The following is a 14,279-nucleotide window of genomic DNA, read 5'->3' as shown; positions in this document are numbered from 1 at the left end:
TGGAAATTCACATGAACATGGATCTTGTCTTTACTCTGACGGGTCAGATGATTCTGAGAGTGAGAGTTCATTCAGCCCTCATGAAACTGAAAGCAGTCGGCTCGATAACACTTCCTGGTAAGTTAAAAACAATTCTGCTCAAAGGCTAATGATCTGTTGAAAGTATTATTTTTGTATCATACATTGAAAGTTCATCATAGATCTAGCTAAAGTCCGTTGCAAGCTAGTTTTTTTTTTGCTGATATTTTTCGAGATTGATTGAGATACAATGCTTCCAGAGTCCGAGATGAAAACATTCAAAATGGTGAAATGAGTCAGAATTATGATAATCAATAATTGATACACCCAAAATTATAATACTAATCCTTACCTCGGCTTTCAGTCGCTTAGCGCAGAGGTCTTCAACAGGGGGGTCGCGAAATCGCACCGGATCACTCATATCAACAAAAATATTCCTGCCCTGTCCCCTGGCCTCCGTGCAGGGATGCAAACAGCGCGCCTTTCGGCGGATGCCGCCTTTTTCACGGCTGAATCGCGCAGATCCGATTTTTAAAAAAAAATAGCGATATTAATTCATGAAACACGAAACAGGAAGTATAAGGATGAGAAAAAAACAGTTTAAATCGGGAAGCTGCGCACATTTGTGCAGCCTGGCGCAAATGTGCGCAGCTTCCCGATTTAAACTGTTTTTTTTCTCATCCTTATACTTCCTGTTTCATGTTTCATGAATTAATATCGCTCAGTACCTGAGTATTAATGTTGAAAGAATCCTCAGTGAAATGGTCCGAACACAGTTTGTGGGAAACAGTAGGTGCAAAGTTTTTTCAACAGGTGTTCTGTAAAGTTATCCTACCTCTTGGATTTGTCCTACCAAGCCTACTGCGCATGCGCGAAGCCTACTGCGCATGCGCAGGTGAGCCCACACTTTCCTCAGCTTCGGGTCCTTGGGGAATGCAAAAAAACTTACTCCAGGGCATTTCCCATTGGAATTATTGCAACCATAAGCAGCACAATACACCATGATGTCCAATGTACTTTAAAGACTATAAAAACAATTTTCTTGTCATCCACTTCTCCATTCATCTACCCGCTTGTGCTGTGCCCGAAAGTTTTTGTTACGTATGATCACGTGACAGCGGCTCTTCCGGTTGCAAAAAATGCATATCGGAAGTCGAGCAGAAATGCCATATAATCATCACGAATATAACGATTTTGCTGAATTTAATAGATGATTTTGTATTTGTTGATGCAATTAATTCATATTTTTAATGGAAAGAAACTGATATAGCGTGCTTTTATGTTTCATGTCCCATATCCTTTAACCTAATTATTTCCTGATTTTTATTGGATTTTTACTTTTGCCCCCCGTCTGACTTCAAACATCCTGCTGTTTTTTCCCCTTCCTGTCACACATTGTTTCACCACAGAGTGTTTATTTACAAGGCAAGAACATCTGAACACACAATGGTGGCATGGTTAAAGAGTGGCTTGCATTATTTTGGGCATTTGGATTTATTTACTTTTGTTGAATTATTTGAATGCTGTGATTCATTGAAACATTCATTTGAAAAACATTCATAATAGGAACTTATTTGATCAGACCCAGACGGACTTATTGATCCTTTTTAAATGAGATTGTCTCTGTCTCTTTCTGTAATGTACACTGATGGAAAGAGTGTGCTGCTACTGACAGACTCGTCCAGTTTGCCTTTGGGGTTTGATCTGTTGCTGTGAGTTCACTGGGCAGACGAGAAGCAGATAGAGATAATGGGAAGCCATTATGCAAAGGATGCTAGGATTGCTCTGCCACTCAGTGGCAGCTCCAATGTGTGGATATTTGCTTTGATGACCAAAGCAACTTCACAATTGAGGATTACACTGTCCCATTATAGGAATGATATTTACTTATCCGAAGTTATGTGTATGCCTTTCTACATTTCTCTCTCTCAGCCTCTGTTCTTCCAGGGTTGCTGAGCTGAGAAGTTTTTCACAGAGAAGTTTTTTTGCCCAGACAAGTTTTTCACTCTCCTGGCCACTGGCATAAGATGGCTGGATGCCACCGATGTAAATCCGGGGAGAGGAACACCATGCCCAGAAGTGTTTAGCATGCACTGGCCACCCACTTTCCGCTGTCATACTTGTAAGAAACAGTATTTACTGAGCCAACTGAAACCATGGTAAGGCAAAGAGGGAGAGGGAAAGGAGGTTCAGAGAGAGGATGAGAAAAAAAAGAGGCAAAAGAGTGAGATGTAAAAGACAGAAAACCAAAGGAAATAGTATTTGTTATATTTCAGAGGGGAACCGTCAGGGCCTTCTATGCCTTTAGAGAAGGTCCAAACATATCAGTGTTTCAAATGTTATATTTCTTTCATTCTTTCATGATTTCATTTGCATTATTCTCTTCTATTTCTAATTTGGCCTCATTTTCATCATCGTCATTATTTTATTGTCAAGAATACATCTCATCTCATCTCATTATCTCTAGCCGCTTTATCCTGTTCTACAGGGTCGCAGGCAAGCTGGAGCCTATCCCAGCTGACTACGGGCGAAAGGCGGGGTACACCCTGGACAAGTCGCCAGGTCATCACAGGGCTGACACATAGACACAGACAACCATTCACACTCACATTCACACCTACGCTCAATTTAGAGTCACCAGTTAACCTAACCTGCATGTCTTTGGACTGTGGGGGAAACCGGAGCACCCGGAGGAAACCCACGCGGACACGGGGAGAACATGCAAACTCCACACAGAAAGGCCCTCGCCGGCTACAGGGCTTGAACCCAGACCTTCTTGCTGTGTAAGTCAAAAAGTTCTAAGACAAATTGAAAAAAATCTTTATTTATGAAAATAACAAAGCTGTTTCTCTACATATCCTCCATTTAAGTCTAAACACTTCTGCAAGCGGTGTTTCCATCGGAGAATTCCTTCTTTGTAGAATTCTGGGGGATGCCTTTCACACCTTTGGAAATTATAACATTTGTCTTAGAACTTTTTGACTTACCTTCGTGTGTATAGATATATAAAACAATACCAAAAAATATGTACAAGATTCTTGACAATGAGGACTAGATGCCTAATGGCGTATGTGTCCTATACTTATTTACATAAACACCATTTTCAGCATAACAGAGGCTGCAGGAGAAAATATAGCAAAACAGCAAAAAAGAACAACAAGAAAATAAAAAAAACAATGGAAAAATACAACTTTACAACAACAAAATATATATACAGAAAAAAAAGATATTCATATTCCTTGACAAACAGTTGCTATTTCATTTAACTTATTAGTCAATTACTTAATTAAATAACAAATATTTTTAAGGTTATGTTTGTAAGATGATATAGAGCAGTTGGTGTCTATTTTGTTAATTAATATGTTCCACACTTTAACACCAAAAAAATCTGACTGACTTTTTTTTTTACACTGGTTAACTTTGTAAATAGAACATGCAATTTCTGGAATTGTCGCATTACATGATGATGGATGTCACTATTTCTTACAAATAACTTAGCAACACAATCAGGCAAAGTTTTGTTTGATATTTTGATCATAAATAAAGCTAATTTATAAATGTATACCTTTTTCAAAGTCAGCATTTCTAAAGATAAATACAGTGGTGTAGTTGGTGTGTAAAATGGGACAGATTTAATGAGGCGTATAGAGCGTTTTTGTATTTTAAATAAAGAGGACAAGTACTTATCACATGCATCCCCCCATACTTCCTGTCTTACTTGACTTTCTGTCAAATTTGCTTCAGAAATGAAAGGGTTACTGTCCTGAAAACATTAAAATCGAGTGATCCAATGAGATTTTTGTGTTTGTTGTCTCTAGGCAGAGAAGAGTTTAGAGCTGGCTCACTCATCGGTTAGGACTTCATTGCCGGGACAGAAGGCCATGGCAGTGTATGTTTATGTAGGAAGTGACTGTTGAATGAACCAATCAGATTTTGATTTATAGTGCGAGGGACCAAAAATCGATTGCCCCCAGCCTTCTCAAGGGCCAACGCGAGCTTAACCGTGACTTGGCGCCGTCAGCATAGCAGTGAAGTCACCTTCCAGCCGGTGTAGTGTTCATCAGTAGTGTTAGCGAATGCTAATAAAGCGGTCAAGCCAGTCCTATCAAGCTCAAGTAGCACAGGCAAATGACTGAGAAACTAAGATTTCTGTCTCCAGACTCTTCTTCCATGCTGCACGCTCGCTACAGTATTTTTCACTCAGACTTAAGTATTCATTTCCCTACGTAATTTCCTGAGTTACTTTTAAAATCAACACTGACAACTACACACAACGGAGCGACCTAGCAGCCTGCCGCTAAGCCCTTGCAAAATCCTTTGCCCTGTTGAATTTTTGGTGTGTCTGGCTAAGTTTTAGCTGAGCTCAAGTCCCAGCTCTAATAGTAACCATTCACCACTATTGTATTTACAGAATATCTTATTTTTTGAAAATTCATTTACTTGAGAAACCAAAGAGCACTGTGATTAGATATGACTAGAATCAGGTCAAGACATAAACAAAATAACCTGCTTTAAAGCCTTGAGCCAGAGGAAACATTCTAGACATTATGAAGATAGAGGTAAAAGGCTTATGGGTTATGTAATGATTAAAAATATTTCATAAGCAAACTGAGTCATAGAAAGTGGCACGGAGGTGCAGCTCCAAGGTTTCTGGTTTGACCCTCAGCTTGGGTTACTGTCTTGCGTGGAGATGTGCATGCTCTCCCTGTGTTCCCATGCAGGCAGGTGGATTGGTTACTCTAAATTGACCCTTGGTGTGACTGAACATGTGAACGGTGTGTGCATGGTGCCTTGTGATGGACTGTTTTCCTGTCTAGTGTGTTCTCTCACCTTGTGCTCAGTGATCCTGAAATAGGCTCCACATCCACCACAACGGAGTCAAATACAAAAACAGGTCCAGAGAGTCAACTGGATCAAAGTGGATCACCATATGACCATCTGGAAATGTCTTTTAATTGCTACTCTTTTGCTTTTATTCATTCTGTACATCATCTTCATTCCAGCATTCTCCTCACTCTAGTTCCATGCCGAAGGCTGTGCTGTTCTGGTCAAATGAATGCTCTCCATCAGCTTGCTGTCTGTCTCCATTCAGCTTTAGTTGGCATCACTGCTCTGAAGAAATTGCCCTTTACATGGGCCACCACCTCCCGCAGTGAGCAGACCTGTCCTTTACATATGTCTAACACACACACACACACACACACACACACACCTAAATATCACACTCTTAATTTTTTTGTTAAAGCATTATAGGAAAGCAGATGATTAAAATATCTATATTTCATGTAGATGCCAAATGTACACATACACAGTATGACTTTATATTTCATAGAGCTGCCAGTCTCTTTGTCAAAGAGAAGTGAGACTGTCTGAAGTAGAAACTGACTAGAAATGCTGATTCATTTCATTTTATCTGTTGTGATAGGAGCTATCTGTGCTTCTTCCTCACATGACTTTTGAACTTTTATTCATTGGATGAGGCCTTCCACAGGAGTGTAATAAACAGCAATAATTTTTTACAGAAGGTTAGCACAGCCACAAAAAACAGCCTCTCTCTATCTCTCTCTCTCACACACACACACACACACACACACACACACACACACACACACACGTTTGTCTCACTATCCTTGTGAGGACCTTCCATTGACATAATTTTTAGGCCCTGCCTAAAAGCGGAGCTCCCATCTGTTTCTGAGTTGTAGAATTTTCTTATATCATAGCCAGCCTCTTTTGTTTTATTTCTTTACCGGCTTACACTAGGCAGTGTGTATGACTGGTAATTACTAACACTGGCCACTAGGCGGTGTGTCCATCCATCCATCCATCCATCCATCCATCCATCCATCCATCCATCCATCCATCCATCCATTATCTGTAGCCACTTATCCTGTCCTACAGGGTTGCAGGCAAGTTGGAGCCTATCCCAGCTGACTACACCCTGGACAAGTCGCCAGGTTATTGTACACCCTGGACAAGTCGCCAGATCATCGCAGGGCTGACACATAGAGACAAACCATTCACACTCTCATTCACACCTACGGTCAATTTAGAGTCACCAGTTAACCTAACCTGCATGTCTTTGGACTGTCGGGGAAACTGGAGCACCCGGAGGAAACCCACGCGGACACGGGGAGAACATGCAAACTCCACACAGAAAGGCCCGAACCCAGGACCTTCTTGCTGTGAGGCAGCAGTGCTAACTACTACACCACCGTGCCTAGGCAGTGTGTATAACTGGTAATTACTATAACACTGGTATGGTGGAGGCACGCACAGGACCAAAACCATCAGAAAACAACTTGATGAGTTTCTTTATGTATCTACGCTCTATGCCTATGGGGCTCCGCTCGCGTGGGCCTTTGGCCCGCGCAGGAGCTCCGCTATTAACACAGTTGATTAATGCTGTGCCTGGACTTAAATCTAAACCTAACCTTTAACTTAGTAATGAAAAGGAAACATTTTTTCTTTTTTTTGCTAAAAAACAACAGCAATTTATTTGCAGGTACCATTCAAATGTCCCCACAAGGTCGGAATTGTCAGATTTTACTGTCCTTGTGGGGACATTTGATCCTCAGTAGTATTAGACTTTGACTTAGACAACCTTTATTGTCATTCAGGGTATCAATGGTTGGTTGATGCGTCTAGTGTGTTGGTGAAGTGTGCATGTGCTCATCACGTCTCACTTTCTGCCCTCACCGCTGACTAGCAATGCTGCTTGCAGCACTGTGAAAAGGCAAGCAGAGGGCGCAAGTCTTGCCCTGTCAGTATATTAGCCTCTCACCAGCAATGTCCTATGTTAGTGGCTCCTCGTGCCGATACCTTGTAACAGTGACCTATCAGACACTGGCTGTACTACAGGGATGAGGGGAGGAGGTCTGGCCCCCTTGATGTGTTGCATGCATGGCCCATCTCTATGGTGGAACACGCCCTGGTGCCCACAAACCAAACCCCCACCTATGGGCAAATAGCACCACTGCCTTGTGGTTGTCACGGGAGTCACCCTGTCTTCTAAGGAAGACAACCCCGACAGAAAAATTCGGAGTGGAGCCCCGAAGGCGGATGGTCATCGCACTGCGTCACCATCCGGCAACCCCTGCAGCTGTGCTGGCGCCAACCGTATTGGCTCATCCTTTCTATTGAAGACTGCCAGCAAAGCCGAAAGGGGGATCCTGACGACTGGGCATCCCAGGATCTCCATATCATTGCCCAGGCCTGCGCCCTGGAGAGGTCACTCCAGTGCCGCTACCAGCGGCAGTAACAACACGGAAAGACAGCAGTTACGAGTTCAAAGCCTAGAGCGGATTGGCGTAAGCTCACGGCGCTATGGGTTGTATTCCGATGGTGGGAGGGATCATCGTGTCCCACTGGCCAGCTACTGCCTGCCTCAAGCTGGGCAGCCCCCAGCCAGTAAGGTGTTGGCCCGCCACAGTCTGCCCACTTCAATGGGTGCTTGGAGAGTAGGCCAAAAGCCGAAAGACGGACTATAATCACTGCACCAACAATTGTTACTCAGTATGCAACAAGTGTACACTGAACAAAATTTCGTTGCAATTTGGCTCAGCACAGAAATAAGTATGAAGTGTATTAAATTAAATTATGCAGCAGCAAAAATATTATAAAGTGCAATAGTATAAAGTGACCTGTGGAATTGGGAATGTTCAAGTTATAAATAGAAGTTTAGAGTTTGGGTTTGGAGTTCAGCAGTCTGGTGACCTGGGGGAAAAAGCTGTTACAGAACTTGGTGGTCCTGCACCGAATGCTGCGGAACCTCTTTCCAGAGGCCAGGAGGGAGAACAGTCCATTGTGAGGGGTCACTGATGATGTTTCTGGCTCGAGACATGCAACGCCTTGGTGCAATGTTCTGAATATACAGTATATAAACACACACACACACACACACACAAATTCCTTGCCTGCACACCTCTCAAGTTCTAACATGTTTACAGGTATATATACAGTTAGGTCCGTAAATATTTGTACAGAGACAGCATTTTTCTAATTTTGGTTCTGTACATAACCACAATGAATTTTGAACAAAACAATTTAGATGCAGTTGAAGTTCAGACTTTCGGCTTTAATTCAGTGGGTTGAACAAAATGATTGCATAAAAATGTGAGGAACTAAAGCATTTTTTTAAACACAATCCCTTCATTCCAGGGGCTCAAAAGTAATTGGACAAATTAAATAATTGTAAATAAAATGTTCATTTCTAATACTTGGTTGAAAACCCTTTGTTGGCAATGACTGCCTGAAGTCTTGAACTCATGGACATCACCAGACACTGTGTTTCCTCCTTTTTAATGCTCTGCCAGGCCTTTACTGCAGCGGTTTTCAGTTGCTGTTTGTTTGTGGGCCTTTCTGTCTGAAGTTTAGTCTTTAACAAGTGAAATGCATGCTCAATTGGGTTGAGATCAGGTGACTGACTTGGCCATTCAAGAATATTCCACTTCTTTGCTTTAATAAACTCCTGGGTTGCTTTGGCTTTATGTTTTGGGTCATTGTCCATCTATATTATGAAACGCCGACCAATCAGTTTGGCTGCATTTGAGCACACAGTATGTCTCTAAATACCTCAGAATTCATCCGGCTGCTTCTGTCCTGTGCCACATCATCAATAAACACTAGTGACCCAGTGCCACTGGCAGCCATGCATGCCCAAGCCATCACACTGCCTCCGCCGTGTTTTACAGATGATGTGGTATGCTTTGGATCATGAGCTGTACCACGCCTTTGCCATACTTTTTTCTTTCCATCATTCTGGTAAAGGTTGATCTTGGTTTCATCTGTCCAAAGAATGTTCTTCCAGAACTGTGCTGGCTTTTTTAGATGTTTTTTAGCAAAGTCCAATCTAGCCTTTTTATTCTTGAGGCTTATGAGTGGCTTGCACCGTGCAGTGAACCCTCTGTATTTACTTTCATGCAGTTTTCTCTTTATGGTAGATTTGGATATTGATAGGCCTACCTCCTGGAGAGTGTTGTTTACTTGGTTGGCTGTTGTGAAGGGGTTTCTCTTCACCATGGAACTTATTCTGCGATCATCCACCACTGTTGTCTTCTGTGGGCGTCCAGGTCTTTTTGCATTGATGAGTTCACCAGTGCTTTCTTTCTTTCTCAGGATGTACCAAACTGAAGATTTTGCCACTCCTAATATTGTAGCAATTTCTCGGATGTTTTTTTTTCTGTTTTCGCAGCTTAAGGATGGCTTGTTTCACCTGCATGGAGAGCTCCTTTGACCGCATGTTTTCTTCACAGCAAAATCTTCCAAATGAAAGCACCACACCTCAAATCAACTCCAGGCCTTTTATCTGCTTAATTGAGAATGACATAATGAAGGAATTTCCCACACCTGCCCATGAAATAGCCTTTAAGTCAATTGTCCAATTACTTTTGGTCCCTTTAAAAACAGGGTGGCACATGTTAAGGAGCTGAAACTCCTAAACCCTTCATCCACTTTTAATGTGGATACCCTCAAATGAAAGCTGAAAGTCTGGACTTTATGTCCATGTCCATTATATAACTATAACTTGAATATGTTTTAGTAAACAGGTAAAAAAAGAAAATTTGTGTCAGTGTCCAAATATATATGGACCTAACTGTATACTAGTAACCTTTCTCATTATTAAACATCTAAAATGTGTGTGCGTGTGTGTGTGAGGTGAATCCTGCTGTAGGATTTGAAGAAAAAGTTGACAAGAGGAGTATACAAATCAAAGCATACAAAAGAGCTTGCATCCTCTAAGGCCCCAGACCAGACCTGGGGTAATTGGTGTGTGAAAAGAGAGAGAGAGAGAGAGAGAGAGAGAGAGAGAGAGAGAGAGAGAGTGTGTGTGTGTGAGTGTGAGAGAGAGAGAGAAAGGCGTCTTGACACAACACTTGAATAGAGGGAAGGAAGCAGTTGAACCCCACCAAAAGTATGAATTGTTCATTAATGAATCATTTTGCTGTGATCTTTTTTGAATGTGCACAAAATCCCAATACAGCACTAAACAATACAATGCAGCAAATGTCCCAGCACTGAGACCATTCACAGCATGTTTGTGTGTGTGTGTGTGTGTGTGTGTGTGTTTGCGTATCAGCATGACTCATGACTTTGCACTATACCCAGGCTTCAGGTAACACACTCTATCTCCAGTATTTGCTGAGCGTAATGTTACGTATTGATTATTTACTAAGGCCTGTATCTACCAAAGCACTGTCCTCTGTCCCCTGACTACGAGTCTCTCAGAGTCCCAGCCTATTTTTGTGAACTCAGCAAATTGAGCTGCAAGTCCACCAAGCAGGTGATGAGTTCTGCCACAGGTGGCGTTCTCCCGGCACCGATTATTAACCCTTTTCACTGTAAGGATCTGTGTAGCAGACAACCTGAAACATTGTTAAGAGGAACATGCGTTTTTCTTCTTTTTAAAATGTTCTACTTCCTCAGAATGCTGAAACCTAGTATACAGATGAAACTAGCCCAAGTTGACTCTGAGTTTCTTCAGTTTGGCTGAAGAGAAAATATTACATTTGAAGATACACTGGATTGGGGATATATCATATTTCAAATCCAGTGATGGATTTTATTCCAGGAACGCATAGTTTGTGCACGAACACGAGACACATTCTGTGAAAGTAGATTTGTATCAGTATCAGACACGCAATGCTCCGATGGGTAGATAGCTTCCTCTTTCTCTGTAAAGTGAACTCGCTCAGTTTTTATATTTATTTCTGCCACTGTCAGCTGCCAGGCTCTTTGTGGAAGAGAAGTGAGACTGTCTGAAAATGTACACAAAGACAAGCTATTTAATATTCAAACTGATAAACTTTAATGTTTTTTGAAAATATGCACTCATTCTGAATTTGATGCCTGCAACAAATTCCAAAAAAATTGGGACATATTTACCACTGTGTTACATCGCCTTTTCTTTTAACAACACTCGGAAATCTTTTGGGAACTGAGGACACCAATTGTTGAAGTTTTGTATGTGAAATTCCTTCCCATTCTGGTTTGATATACAACTTCAGTTGCTCAGCAGTCCGGGGTCTCTGTTGTCTTAGTTTGCACTTCATAATTCACCAGATATTTTCAATGGGAGGCCGGCAGGCCAGTTTAGCACCTGTTTTTTTTTTTTTTTTTTTTAATGACGAAACCTATCTGTTGTAACATGTACAGAATGTGGCTTGGCATTGTCTTGCTGGAATAAGAAGGGACATCCCTGAAAAAGATGTCAAATGGATGGCAGCTCCAAAAACCTGCATGTACCTTACAGCGTTAATGAAGCCTTCACAGATGTGCAAGTTAACCATGCCATGGACACGAACACACCCCCATACTATCACAGATGCTAGCTTTTGAACTTTGTGCTGGTAACAGCCCAGATGGTCTGTTTACTCTTTAGCCCGGAGGACACAACATTAATGATTTCCTAAAACAATTTGAAATGTGGATTTGTCAGACCACAGCACACTTTTCCTCTTTGTGTCAGTCTGTTTCAGATGAGTCCAGACCCAGAGAATTTGGCCGTATATATATATATATATATATATATATATATATATATATATATATATATATATATATATATAAGGATATAGTAATATCCTTTATACAATCATGTCAATTTTTTAATGCAGTGCCACCTGAGGGATCGAAGGTCATGGGGGTTCAATGTTGGTTCTCAGTCTTGCCTCTTACATGTAGAGCTTTCTCTGGATTCTCTGAATCGTTTGATGATATTATGGATTGTTGATGGTGAAATCACTAAATTCCTTGGAACTGTATGTTGAGAAATGTTGTTCTTAAAGTGTTGGATGATTTGCCCATGCAGTTTTCCACAAAGTGGTGAACCTCACACCATCCTTGCTTGTGATTGACTGAGCCTTTCCAATTACCAGTTACCTGTAAAATGTTCCAAACAAGTGTTTTTTGAGCCTTCCACAACTTTCCCAGTATTTTGTTGCCCCGTCCCAACTCTTTTGTAACGTGTTGCAGGCATCAAATTCAGAATGTGTGTATATTTATTAAACAACAACAACAACAATAAAGTTTATCAAATTCAGAATGAGTGTATATTTATTAAACAACAACAATAAAGTTTATCAAATTCAGAATGAGTGTATATTTATTAAACAACAACAACAATAAAATTTATCAAATTCAGAATGAGTGTATATTTATTAAACAACAACAACAATAAAGTTGGGGCGGCACGGTGGTGTAGTGGTTAGCGCTGTCACCTCACAGCAAGAAGGTCCTGGGTTCGGGCCCCGGGGCCGGCGAGGGCCTTCCTGTGTGGAGTTTGCATGTTCTCCCCGTGTCCGCGTGGGTTTCCTCCGGGTGCTCCGGTTTCCCCCACAGTCCAAAGACATGCAGGTTAGGTTAACTGGTGACTCTAAATTGACCGTAAGTGTGAATGGTTGTCTGTGTCTATGTGTCAGCCCTGTGATGACCTGGCGACTTGTCCAGGGGGTACCCCGCCTTTCACCCATAGTCAGCTGGGATAGGCTCCAGCTTGCCTGCGACCCTGTAGAAGGATAAAGCGGCTAGAGATAATGAGATGAGATGAGATGAGATGAGATGAACAATAAAGTTTATCAGTTTGAACATGAAATATTTTGTCTTTGTATTGTATTTAATTGAATATAGGTTGAAAAACATTTGCAAATCATTGTATTCTGTTTTTATTTACATTTTACACAGTATCCAACTTTTTTCGGAATCAGGGTTGTGTATTTATTGAAATAATGTTTGTATAAATAGTGTTACAAGAACTTACACACAGGCAGATAAACTACTCCCTCAACAGTAGTACAAGCTCTACAGAGGCTCATGTAAGTTTTATAACATGCCCAAGAACTATGCTATATGTATAGAATACACACATAAGCCAGAAGCTCTTTGATCAGCTGGGTCTGTATTGAATCTTAAAAAAAAAAAGAACGAAAGGAAATGGGCCAATTATATTGACCATGATCATTGGATAGTGGCCGATAAACTAAACAGCCATAGCCTGGATATGTCACAGTGAAAGAGAATGCACGGTAATCAAATATACCATGCACTGAGAGGCTCCGGTTGAAATTATGGATTCTCTGAGGTGACTGGCATTGTACTATTTTGTGAGGGGCGCAACCCTGAAGAAAATAGTACAATATCAGTCACTGAAGAGAATCCATAATTACCCGTGCCTCTCAGTGCATGGTATATTAGATTTATATCCCTGCTCAAAAAATTCCAGACTAAAAGTGTTGAGAGAATTTTGGCATAAACTCACTAGAGACAGCCATGTTTGTTGTTTACATCAGAGCGACCTTTGACCCGTGCATGTGCAATGTACCATGCTATCGCCTGCCTCGCTAGGCATGGTCATGATACATAGATCGACACACAGAAATGCTTGTGGAGCCACAGCTGTGACTCGAGTCAGCTGTATAGCTTGAAATTGTGATGCCAGTTCATGGTATATCCAGGATATACCATGACTGACTCACATCATATCCATTTTTTTAAATTATTTTTGACATCACAAAATACATTGCTTAATCAATGGTGGAACTATTTTATGTCATGTGAGCCATCTTTGGCCAATCCCTGCATGGGAATTTTCTGATGAGGGATATAATAATATAATTATTCTAATAATTTTATTTCATAACTTTGGTTTTGCAGTAAAAAGATAGTAGAAAAATCATTTTCAGACAGAAGAAAAAAAAGTTTGCAGTTTATGCATGATTGCACTGGGCAGTTACTGAGCCAGACTTCTGCAGTGTGACACTGTAATGCTCAGAGCAGTTGGCTAATGAAGCAGCAGGAGCATCCCAAGGCTTTGCTAATGGCAGGGCTGTTTGACAAACTAACCACAGGGCCACCTGTCATGCGGGCAGCGCGCCAGAACCCCCCCAGGGGGCGGGGCTTTAGAGTAAGTAACGCCCTCAGTGCATTTAGCACAGTCCCTCATTGGATCTCCTGTGTGTGGGGCACAGTTACGTAACTGCAGTGCACAAATCAGAGGAAACGCATCCCACTATGGGTCCATCAGTATGTTTTATTTCGTATTATTAACGCTCAATGAGAAACACGAACATTTATGTCAAGGAAAACACTGAAATAAGTCATAAAGGCATTTTAAAAAAGTGTTATCTATCTTTAAGGAACAAATGCCTGGCATGGTGTGATTAACCCTTTGATGCAAAACATGGGTCAAAAGTGACCCGGCTGAGTTTTTATCTTCTATATCTTTGCAATAAATTAATTCCATCATTCAGTATTCAAGGTATTCC

The sequence above is a fragment of the Neoarius graeffei genome, chromosome 1 (genome assembly GCF_027579695.1).
Source record: "Neoarius graeffei isolate fNeoGra1 chromosome 1, fNeoGra1.pri, whole genome shotgun sequence".
Lineage (NCBI taxonomy): Eukaryota > Metazoa > Chordata > Actinopteri > Siluriformes > Ariidae > Neoarius > Neoarius graeffei.
This window is presented reverse-complemented; position numbering follows the sequence as displayed.